This window comes from Atractosteus spatula (assembly GCF_055471065.1).
Source record: "Atractosteus spatula isolate fAtrSpa1 chromosome 17 unlocalized genomic scaffold, fAtrSpa1.hap1 SUPER_17_unloc_5, whole genome shotgun sequence".
Lineage (NCBI taxonomy): Eukaryota > Metazoa > Chordata > Actinopteri > Semionotiformes > Lepisosteidae > Atractosteus > Atractosteus spatula.
Window position 1 is genome coordinate 25564 of NW_028296637.1, and position 12264 is coordinate 37827.

Sequence of the window (12264 nt, forward strand, 5' to 3'; positions counted from 1 at the left end):
GACACTTATCTGAGAAAACCATGGTGATGTACTAAATTAGCTGAGGATCTGTAGAGTAGATCTGAAATATTTTTGAAGAGGCACACATTTTTGTTTGGCTGGGAGGGGAGTGAGACTGCTCCCTGCCCATCGCTGCACAGTCCCAGTCTGGGAATAGGAGGTGCTCTATAAACCCCAGCAGTTTTGACAGAGACACCTAGCTGCCAAAAACAAGGTGATTTACTATTAGCTGAGGGTCTGTGCAATAGATTCCATCCACCTGTGGAGAGGCACAAATTTTCCCCATCCAATTCTGCACTGCAGTTTTTCTAGAGGTGATCCACCCAGACCAAAAATATTAATAAAGACTTAAAAGGGAATGAAGAAGGGTGATTTGCTATTGGCTGACTGTCTTAACATTGTATGTCTCACCACTTTTGGTGGTGCAAAAAAAGTTTTTGTCCCTGGTTATAGTTTAAAAAAACGATTGAATTTAAATATAATAATTTGATTTAATAACACATTTCAGATACAGCTCCTTTAAAAGCTTGCATCTTAAAACCCTTTTCACTGAACAGAAAAAAAAAACATTTCTAGGAAAAATATAGCGATGACAATTTTTACAGTAGTATAAATGGAAGAAAGGTGCTGTAAAATTCATAAAAAATGAATCATCTTAGATTTGTCAAACGTGGAGATTAGTGGAGGCGATTTAAAATGAAAAAAGGACCCTCTCAAATTTTAGCTGAATGTTCAAGGAATTACAGTTAACCATGAAGAAATAACAAAGCAGGTGTTTCAGCTGCTTGTCACTTCGCTTAATGTTGCTATACTCCTCATATGCTACTGTGGCAGCTGAAAGTCTTCTACTTTGATTGAAATTCGGCTATTTGCATACACTTCCGGATCATTCGTGACGCTTAGTGTAGCATTTCCGGGTTACGGACGAAGCACCAAGAGACAGAAGAGGGTGAATCGTACTTTATCTCGAACTTGATTTATCTGTCAGCTTCGTTCATACACCGGTGTTGCAGTAAAGTGTAGGCACTGCTGCCGTCCAGCCCGATGAGTTGCCCTTCAACCCTCTTTTTGCTGTGTTTGGGACAGTGGGGTGGGAAATCGGATCTGACAGCCTCTGTAAACATCAAGACATCACGCACCGGCATTTGCGGAAACTCCGGGAAACGAGCAAAAGTTGTCTGGGCTGATAGCAGTAAAACGCCGGAAAAAAAGACGACATGCATCTAGCAAAAAAAAACTCCAAGAAAAAACAGGCTGTTTTTCTCTTTAATTTGCATTTGAGATCCGGGGGAGAAAATGTCTGGGTTTGATCGATTTTATTTTCTAAGTTATTAAAAATGATTGTACAACAACAGGGCATCACTCACTTTCGGTGCCTAGGGCGGCGGATATAAAGCCTATTTGAAAACTAGTTAAATATGGAAAACTTAAATAAAGATAACTAGTCTAGTATATAACTCGTCTCCTACAACGAGATCGCATACGGGCGGCGATTGGTGTAATCTTAGCTTCAGCTTTGTGCAGGTAATTTACAACGAAAATATATTTTTTGAAGAGTATTTTATATCTTCGATTTTCGAACTTTTAGGAATTTTCGTTGAAGTAACGATTATACGCGTTGCTGTCTTTGTTCGTTGATGACTTTTATTGCATTAAGAAAATTGCATTGCTGACACGTTTCCAGAGTGCTGCCACTATCCAGAGATGAAACCCTTATCAACACTGATGTGCGGAGGAAAGGCGTTCAGAGATCAGTGCGGGCAGCTTTCCTTCACTGATTTATGAAAAATATGACGCAGCAGGTTAATTTGTGAAATTCAAAGTACTTGTAAGAGAGTGACGTTCATCTTTAACCTGCTAGAATCTGGTGATTAAACGAATCCGGGATTTATTGGCAAGTAGGCCTACACCAAGGTGGAGTTTGAGTCGCTTTAGTTTTTTTTTTCTAAAACTCATCGCTTTTCCTGTAATAAATATTTTTTCATAATTTTTTTTATTAAACTTATAAAGAATTTACAAATACAAGTACAACCAGAGGATCAAAAACAGGTACAATAGAAAAAAACCCAAACAGAAAAAAAAACATTCAACCGCCAGAGGTAATGAAGTAAATTGTGTGATCAAATTGTATTTTTTACATATATCATATGTTTTCCTTGCTTTATTATTTCTCAAATTTTGTATAGAATTTAAATAGTGTTTCAGCTCCACCTCAAAAGTACTAAAAAGGGGATTATTAGACCATTTTGATTTATGGATGTGAAATGACTAATAAATTGACTATAAATAAATGCTCTTTTTCCAAATTTTCTATTAAACAGTACAATAAAATATCAAAATCCTTAAATCTAAAAAACACCTTTAACTGCCTGCAAACAAAACTCTGGAAGTCCGTCCAAAACAACTTCACAAACACACACCTTACAAATAAGTGCACAAAAGATTCCCTTTCAGCCCGACAAAAAACACACAGATCATCCTGCTCAGGTTTAAATTTAGAGAGCACTAATTTAACTGAATAAAACTTATGAACAATTTTAAACGATATCTCTAACTTTATTTGTAATACCTATCAAATAAATATCCCAATATCTATCAGGAGTTGTCCAAACTAACTTCCAGTTTATATTTTGAAATATTGCATTCCAAAAAGATAAACCAGAAGGGATAAGATGGGGTTTACAAAGATTCCTTATATGAGTATTGTTACATTTCTTGTCCTCTCTTCCTGTAAATCTGAGGCATCTAGCGAGCAAGGCATGACTTCAGGCTGTCCCGTGACGCAGGAATGCTCTAGGTATTGCCCTACTTATAGTACACTGTACGCTCAACATTTAAGCTTCCCATGTGTTACTTAACCCATAACCTGGTGTTTTTGTTCTGGATTTTAGTTTTGATTCAATTCAGTTTATTTATCTGAGGACAAAGCTTGCCACTTGTGAAACTACAGTTCGCTGTGACATTAACAAGCCGTGACCCCTGTTTCCAGGCCAGGAGGAATGTGGGCGGAACCCAGGGGAATTCACGTGGACCAGTCGGAGCTGCTGTGCAAAGATGGCTGTGGTTACTATGGCAACCCCGCGTGGCAGGGCTGCTGCTCCAAGTGCTGGCGAGAGAGGTCTCGCAGGGCGCAGGCCTGCAGGCAGCACAGCAGGTAGGGCCCACGGCGGACCGCACTGCCTGAGTACACGTCCCGGGGCCGTGTCCCCGAGCCCTGCCTTTAATAACTGCGTCGCACGACTCAAAAAGAGTCGTTTTCAGGAAGCTTTCAGTGGTGTATCACCGTCCTTCTTGCATGTTTCTGTGTTCTTGTGAAAACATTCTAAAGCTCGTGATCAAAAAAAATGCTGCTTTTCTTCAGCTGTGATGCTGTTGACCACCTGCAGCTGCTCCCAAATTCTTGGCACAATATGTGCACACGATGTGGACTAACTGAATTGTGCAGATGGTATTTGGTGGGATCTGTTCATTCTTCAGGGCTTGGCGATTGTTTTGAATGTACAAATGTTGGTTAAATACCGAGCTTAAGTGTTTCCTATGGAATTGCATCTCACATTCACTTAAAAAAAAAAGAAAAATAGGTCAATCGCAGTGAACTTGTAGATTTGTTACAGAGCTGCGTACTAAGTTGAGTATTACTGGTATGGTACAGTCTCGGCACCATCCCCAGCTGCACACTCAAGTGCAGCAAAAAAACCTGTGGAACAAGGTTGGAGACCAGCTGATCCCGTTCTTAGTACAGCATGAAGAAATAGAGAATAGTTGAATTATTCAGTCCAGTGAACTATTACGTGGGTCATCGTTAAGATATATTTATTACGGCCTCTCCCATATATAGCTGGACGGTCTTGGATATTTGATATTATCCCTGCTCCCCTCTAGGTTTTTAGTAAAGAAATGTACGCGTTTGTACGCTGAAATCCTCCAGATGAGAGCATGCAGCTACCTTTGCAATTTTTTATCAGTTTCATGGAGCCATGAAACCAGTACAGCAGCTCTGGGTTTAAATGTGATCATGTACTTTGCCACACTGGCTTACATTTTCATTTCTAAATGATATGGAAACACCTAAGGCACAGGAGAGAACACAGGGATATTTTTTTTGCGATAAGCTACATTTATGTGTAAGCAGTTCTTACTTGTCCTCTCCTAATTTTCCACCTGTGTTGACCCTACTTATCCCCAGAACAAGATTTTTGTGTTGACCTTTTCAAGTGTTTTTCAAGCACGTCTGTTAGCTTGTATATATCTTGAATGTACGTTTGGACGGCAGGGTGGTGCAGTGGTCAGCGTTGCTGCCTCGCAGAGCTGGGGCCCTGGGTTCGATTCAAGGAGAGTTTCTTTGTGGAGTTTGCCCTGCCTGCGTTCTTGTGGGTTTCCTCCAGCTGCTCCGGTTTCCTCCCACAGTCCAAAGACCTGCTGCTAGGACAAGCTGCTAGGCTTCTGGGAAAACGGGCCCTGGTGTGAGTGCGTGTTTGTGTCTGTGTGGTGGACTGGCGACCTGACTTGCATTTGTTGCTTGACAGGATAGGCTCCGGCTCCCCCTCAACCCTGTATTGGAGAAAGATGACATAATTCTGTATCCCTCCAGTGCCGTGTTCTTATAAGGAGTGTATTTATCTCTTGTGCATTAGAGAGATTGGGGTTCACGTGTGCACTAATTGATTGTGTGTACATGTGAGCTTCAGTGCGCAGCCTGTGTACATTTGAAGAAAGCATGTGCTTTTGGTACAAGGTGACAAGTGAAAAGAGACCATTGGGCTCATCATTTGTTTGGTTGCTAGTACAGCATTGAACATCATCTCATTCAACCCTTTTTTAAAAGATCCCAGGGAATCTGTTTCATGTATATGGCTAGGTTCTCTGTTCCAAATACCTTCCACCCTTTTTTCTTGTTCTCCGATACTTATTTTGCTGGTTTGGTTTGCCCTGAATTAGTTTCCTGCCTAGATCTTGCCAGTACTTTACAGGATGCGCTCGTTGCTTTCTGACTTCCCGTGGCCGGTGTGCCCTGGGGTGTGTAGATCTTCGCTCTGCGATGGCTAAGCGTGTGTGGGGTTGCTGTTTTGTGTCCACAGCCCTAGCCCCGGTGTGGAAGGGGGCTCAGCCATCACCTTCTCCAAGTTCGAGGAGAAGAAGAGCACAGAAAAGGGGCGACGAGTCAACACCATGAAGAGGCTTTTCTGGGGCCCTTCTTCCTCTCCGAAGAAACCCAACGGTGAGATGGTCCTCTACATAGCTCAAAACACAAAGGCGTCATTTTCTCAAAATGAGCCACAGGCTTTTAAATTCACCCATCACCTGACTAGTAAACTAAGGACAGTGTTTGTTTCACAGATTTCCTGTGAAATCTAGTTTGGCTCTGAAGTGAGTGTCAGTTGTGCTGTTCTGTTTTTATCAATGGGCGGCTCTCTGAGCCTGGGCTTTACCAGTCAAGCTCCTTCATCCCCTTGCAGGGTTTTTGGTTTTACTAATATCTGTCTCCTCTCTGTCCCCAGAGCCCACAGAGAGCCAGTCTGCTGCCCTAAAGGCGTTTCAGAGCCTCCAGCCTGGAGACTTTACTAATTTCCTCAAGCTGCTGTGCAAGCCGTTCTCCCAGAGCCTGTAGTCGCGCTGCACGGCCTTTGTCAACACCATGGAGGCCTACCATGTAATAGCCCCTCTCACCGACTACCTGTCTCTGTCCACGTCTCTGCCAGTCTCCCATCTGTATTTCTGCTCCCAGACTGCCTGTCACTCACAGCCTGTCTCCTGCCACCTCTCACCCTCCCCACTCTCTCCTTCCTCCTCTAGCCCACTGTGCCCCAGGTCTGCTAACGCTTTGTCCAGTGCCCTCTCACACTGCTTCTCTGAGAAGGTGAGGCAGCAGACCTCTTTCTAGTGTCACTGAGATGAAGAGCTTAGAACCTGGAAGAACTTGGCATTGGCTGATCCCCCGTCTGTCTCTTTGTAGGATCTGCTGGTACAGAAACAGTGGGATCTGGTGCAGGATTTTTATCAGAGTATCGCCGGACACTTCAGCAGTGAGTAAAAAGCAGTTGGAGGTGTATAATACAATTTTGTATGAACTTGTGTATCTTATGGTTGGCCCCCATTATTTAACTAAAGAACAACTGAATGGTCTCATGTGCTGTGTGTCTGACGGGACTGAATGGCCTTATGTATAAACTGTCTTGTTTGGTTGATTGTCAGTAGCGTAGTGACACAAGGGCCAGGTTTTGCAGCAAATTGGGCTGGATGTGTTGGATCCAGACCTTTGCTGAAACAGTTTGTTACACAGTTTTCGGTACAGTTGAGATCTGGGATTTGTTCTGGTCAAGAAAGGGATAGAAGTCTTTTTCGTGCTGTTCTAGTCTGCCGTGTTGCCTGTACCCATAGAGAGAGACTGACCGATTGAACCCAAAGGTTCTGTGGAGCACAGAACCGATACGTGTGAGAGGAATGCCTGTTGCACGCCTGAAAGAGCGCTTGGCTGTGGCTTGGTTGTGCACATGCAGTGAGCTGGAGGAAGGGTGTGGGATTCCCTCGGGCTCGAGCTGCTGCCCCCCCTCTGTCCTGCAGGCCTCTCCGAGGAGCAGACGGTGCAGATGATGGAGCACATTGAAAAGCTGATCATGACGCGTCTGCACAAGTGGGTGTTCTGCCACGACAGCTCTGACGATGAGCAGAAAGACCTGGCCCTGCAGAGGAGGATCCGGTGAGACTCGGACCACAGACCTGGAAGCCCGCTGAGTACAGCTCAGTAACAGTCATCCTTTTATAGGCTGTTGTTCATAACAGATGCTGAAAATCCCAGAATACATCACCAAGCGGACAGCTAATCCTCTGGAGGAAATTTACACAAATAGGCTGAAATTATTCCTTAAAGTCAAAATCTCATTCAGGCTTACAGGGTGTAGGAAGGCAAGATATCATTCCTTAAGCCATGTGGGTTAAAACAAAATTTGTATCTCAGATTGCATACCTGCTAAACCACTGAAGGTTAGGCCCAGAGTCCAGAAAATCACCACATGAGTTTTTCTAATGAAGTGGACTATAATTGGACAGAGGTCTTTCCTTCTGTATTAGGTTTAGGAATGTCTGAAGCAGCCTTTTACTATTACATCTACACTGCCTAACTAGTTACTAAGCTGATCTTTGCCACTGCTATTTCCACAGATCTCTCAGCTGGGTGACCCCTCAGATGCTTCATGTTCCCATTAAAGAGGAGAGGTTAGAGGTCAACAGTGACGCCCTCCTGCCTGCCATCACAGGTGAGTTTTTTTTTAAGAAGGTAACTTTTAATTTCTCACTGATTAATAACAGAATATGGCTCTGTTGTTGTGCACTGAAATGTATGTAGATGCTATGCCTTATGCTGTTCTGTCCTCACCATCTCCGTTCGATATCTTAGGCTTTTTTAATTATTTTGTTCAGCTGGTACGTTCCATTGTGCTATTTTGAATTTATTTTTACAGAACAACAGGGTAAAGTGCACACAAAACCAGACAGCTTTGTATAATAGTCTTTGATAGACGACCACTTGAAGGCCTGCACATTCATGGAACCCAGTGACCCCAGTGGCTCTCTACCAGTGTCAGACAGGATCAGGGCATCATGTCTGGCCAGGCCACTGAGCATGACTTTTCATTGAGCACATAAGCGATCTGTGCTCAAGAGTTCTGATTAAACTCACTTCCTGGAACGCCTTCAAATGTATCTATGCCTTGAATGTGTAATAGTCCTGAACACCAGGATCACCTGTCTTGTCAACACTTTGAGTAGCTGTCACTGTCCTACATGGGGCTGTAGCTAGTTAGCCACTCTTATACTCTACCAATGGTCAGCATTGCTGCGTCACAATGCTGGGGCCCTGGGTTCAATTACAGGCCTGGGGTGCTGTCTGTGTGGAGTGCCTGCCCATGCTCTCTTAGGTTTCCTCTGGGTGCTCCAGTTTCCTTCCACAGTCCAAAGACATACTGGCAGGTTAACGGGCTTCTGGGAATGCTGGCCCAGTTGTGAGTATGTGCGTGTCCGGTCCAGGCTGTATCTTGCCCTGTGCCTGTTCCTTGCTGGAATAGACTCCAGCTCCTCCTGTGACTCGGAATTGGAAGCAGCGATTAGAACATTAGTGGATGAAGAGAGATTCTGAAACTTCCCGAACCCCAGTGGCCGTACGATGAAGGCATTTCGCCCCCTGCTCTCGGCAGCGATAATCGAGATGGACGCCCGGCGAGCGCCGCAGGACAAGCTGGCCTGCGTCTCCAAGTGCAACCAGAGTGTCTTCCGGGTGCTGGCCTCCAGAAGCTCGGAGCCGGCGAGCGCCGACGACTTCTGTCCGGCATGATCCTGGTGGTGCTGAAGGCCAGCCCGCCCCGGCTGCACTCCAACACGCAGTACATCACCCGCTTCGGCCTGCCGCACAGCCTCATGGCCGGGGCGTCCGGCTACTATTTCACCAACCTGGTGAGTCCAGCTGCGGGACCGCGGGCCTCTGCGGCCCAGAGCTTCCCCAGAGCGTCCCCAGACTGGCGCACTCCCGCGACGACCTTCAGGAATCTCTTTTGAACGGGGCGTGGCGTGGCTCTGAGGGTCTGTATGGGTGGGGCTTCACTGGTGACGATGACGATGATGAACAGCTGAGTTTCTTTTACACCGAGCAGGGCTGATGCAAATAAGCCCCGGTTACTTAATCAAGTATTCACACAGACCGCCTTAGTTATGCCTTTTAGTTGAATTGATTGAACTAGGGGGGACTTTTACACACAGGGACACTAGAAGTTGGATGACTGTTCCTGAAATTAATGAAACAAGTACCAAATGTTGGTGTTATTTGTTCACTCAGACTGTCTGTATACATCATTAGGACCCACATGAAGCACTGTCAATATTCCATAGGAAGAAAATGCAGGAAGGGGTGAATGCTTTTCACGAGACTGTATATGCAAGAAGAAACTAAAAATTAATGAACCACATGTGTACTGTAAGCAAGTCCTGTAAAAATTAACCATTTGACGTTCCTTTTATCATCTTGTGTATCATATGTCTATGTCGCGTCCTGTCTGTTCACCCAGAAACTGTTTAAAACTGAAGCCAGGTCTCTGCTCTCCCGGCAGTGCTGCGCTGTGGCCTTCATCGAGAAGCTGGACGGCCCGGCCCTGAACCTGAGCGCTGAGGAGTTCGAGGGGTACATGCAGGGCAAGCGCGCGGCCCCGCGGGACGCGGAGACGGATTGCGAGGGGCTTCGGAGGGCCAGGAAGAACCGGCAGCTCCTGGCGGAGGTGGCGAGCCGGCAGGAGCAGCTGGCGGAGGGGGCGCAGGCCCTGCAGGCAGACCTGGCGCGGTGGGTGCAGGCAGTGCAGACGCAGGTGGAGGAAATCCAGGCCAAGGTCCCCCTGAACTTCACATGCACAGAGCCCCCGAGTCAGAGCTAGCTTCAGGGGCGTGGCCTGCCTGGGCGTCTGGATGTTCGCTTCTGAAACTTCAACCCCAGGTATTACTTTTGGTAAAATGGGTTTACAAATTACTGGGCTGAAGTTCAAGGCTTTGGTGTTTGAGACCTTATTGTAACAGTTCTGTGGAAAACAGGAAACCAAGTAACACGGTTTGATTTCTGGCTTCTGTCTCGAAGTGTTAGGTTTTGGCGACCAGCCCTTCAGCTGGGACTTTTGCAAACACCAGTGTTTTATCTTCAGTCCATTGCCAAGAACACAGCTATACCAGGGTGCAGGGTAACTCAATAGGTTTTCCTCATGAAGGGCCAGCGCAGGGGGATGCTTCTTGGATCGGGCAGGCACTCTGAAGCAGGCCTGAGGGGTCCTGCTACACTAGGGTAGCACTGTTCAGTAAACTCAGAGAGGTCTCATTGACAAATTTGTTTTCTCAGAGGCTGCATTTACTGCACGTTGAACATGTTTTAGTTAGGAAAGTGTCAGCTGTGAGGTACCAGTAGTTCATTCTACAGTTGTACCTGCCTGCTTGCTTTCTCTGTGACACACCAATAAAGATGAGTATTTTGTTTCCTACTTAGTTATGAATATTTAAGCGCTGGAAGTCTTAAACAATACTTAAGAGTGGTTACTACTCAGGTACCTACATCTTTGCACCTTTTTTCCTTTTTCTCTGAATTATCGTCAGTTGAATCCTACGTGATCTTAGCCACATATTTATTGTTTTTGTTTGTCGACTGTGAAGCACAGGAGTCTTTTGGCTGCTTAACCTAAACCGGCCTTTAAATAATCAGAATTGCTTCATTCCCAGGGCAGAGGGGAAGTAAAACATGCTCTGGGGAAAAAAAGGGTTTGCTTTGTAAACCCAGGTAATTGTACTGGTGCGACGATTCTAGATCTTTTGGAGTTATAGAGACAAGGGGAGTGGGTGTAGAAAAAAACCCTCTTTCAACAGCAGTCTGATACGTGTAGTGAAGTGCCATATTTATACAACGCAGAGCTTTAACCTGAGTTTGAAGTGCAGTATTCAAGAACTGTTATTTGATTGTAACCAAAAATAACCAATGCTTCCCTCTTGTGGTGGAATGCAAGTATTACAGCACTCAAGTAAAACTAAGAGACAGGTCTGTAATTTAAGGAACAGGTCATCAATTCTGCTAGTCTCATTTCAGCAGCCTCTTTCTTGTACTTTTTAAAATGAATCAGGGTGCTCAATAGAAGAACATGTCTAAATTATTTTGTTTGTAGTGGAGTAGAGAAAGTTTGACATTTCTGATTTTTTTTGTCTTTCCTCAAGCGCCTTTGCGTATAAATAATGAAGTCGGGACCTTCCACCTCGGTGCCTTTTCTTATGAAGCTGGTATTGGTATTAGACTGTGATGTCCTGTTAAAGTCTGTCTCTGAGTGTAAGCTCTGTGTTATTGGTGTTCCTTAACTTTATCCCACGTATGTACTCAAGTTATGTAACTTAACAGGCCCGACCGTGGGTGGGAAAATGATTATTTTATAACAATTTGGTAAGCGATCAGAGGACAATCGCCTACCCCACCTATGGGTCCCAGACTCCAGGGCCTCAAGAGCCTCTGGAATAAATGTAATGTTCTCGTGAAAACAGCCACTATCTCAACCCAAATTCATGACGATAGAGTGCTTGGCAGCACTGCCTGAAAACATAACTTCAGGCAGCTGGGACTCTAGCAACTATGAAATCTAGAAAGGAAAGCAGTGCATCACAACCCTTGTAACCATAGTGGTACAAGAACAAATAACTATTAACCAACTACTTGTATTTTGGAACAAGTTACAGTGTAAGCATACTAGTGCTTTCTGAATTAATCTCCAGCTGCCGCAGGCTGCTGTGTGCAGTTTCAGCAGGGCTAAAAAATGAGGAGGTATACGGAAGATACTCGTGGAACTTTCTGGGGGAGTGGGGGGTGGGTGAAGTGGGTTCACAATGATTGTGTTCAGTAAACAAAGCCACTAGCACAAGTCCTTGTGTTGTGTACAAGCAGTCTGCGTAGTGCTTGTGATGTTTACTGGTGACATGAAGTTTTGAATAAAGCACATGAAGAACCGATATGAATGTGTATTAACAATAAATTCTTATTCTCTCGTGCCGTGTCTTTTGGAATTGTCACCCTATACTTTAAAATGCTTGCATCAAATAATAGAAATACCTGTGCCTCTGAACTTTTTTTCATGCACATTTGAACTGTTTCACCATATTTATTTTATGTTGTTAAATGTTTTTTTGTTGTCATCCCTTTAATAATCATTCTAAATTGAGTTATGTTCTCAACTTCAGTACATTCCATGTCTGGAACATGTTTGCACATGGATAGAAGCTCCTTTCTGTTCCTTCTACAGTAGTTTTCCATGTGCATTTCATATCCAGAAACAGAATTACTGAAAATGTAAAGACTACCTTGCGCAGGACACATGCCCTCTGCTTTTGTTTTCAGAGCTGTAATTAAGATTTGTAAGATGCATAATCACTTGTAAAACAGAAACAGGTTCCTGCCAACCCTGAAGCTGTCTAAAATACCTCTGGTGCTCTGGCAGTCACCTTTCCTTTCTCATAAAAACTAAAGCCTATTTTTATCCAATAAAATGTCTTCTCAGAATGTACAGAGTTGTCTTTTTAAGGAAAATCATAAAACAATGAACATATTTAATTTTTAAAAGTGAAGCCAGGTGAGCTGTTATACTGAAACACTAAGAAATCACACATGAAACTGATTCTCCCTCCTTAGAGTTTTTAGGTTTAGGGTTTTAACTTTTACAGCTCAGTGTTTCCAATAATCTGTCCATCACAGTATCTCAAAAAAATCAATCC

At 44.3% G+C, this 12264-nt stretch overlaps 1 pseudogene across 1 annotated transcript; it reads left to right on the forward strand.

The window, feature by feature from the left end:
- Positions 1-900: 900 nt before the first annotated feature.
- Positions 901-12056, forward strand: LOC148810795 (rab5 GDP/GTP exchange factor-like; annotated as a pseudogene). Its single transcript, XR_016086590.1, has 9 exons — positions 901-1524; positions 2990-3154; positions 5079-5218; positions 5499-5650; positions 5954-6023; positions 6562-6697; positions 7159-7253; positions 8190-8445; positions 9096-12056. The product of XR_016086590.1 is annotated as a rab5 GDP/GTP exchange factor-like (transcript).
- The last annotated feature ends 208 nt before the right edge of the window (positions 12057-12264 follow it).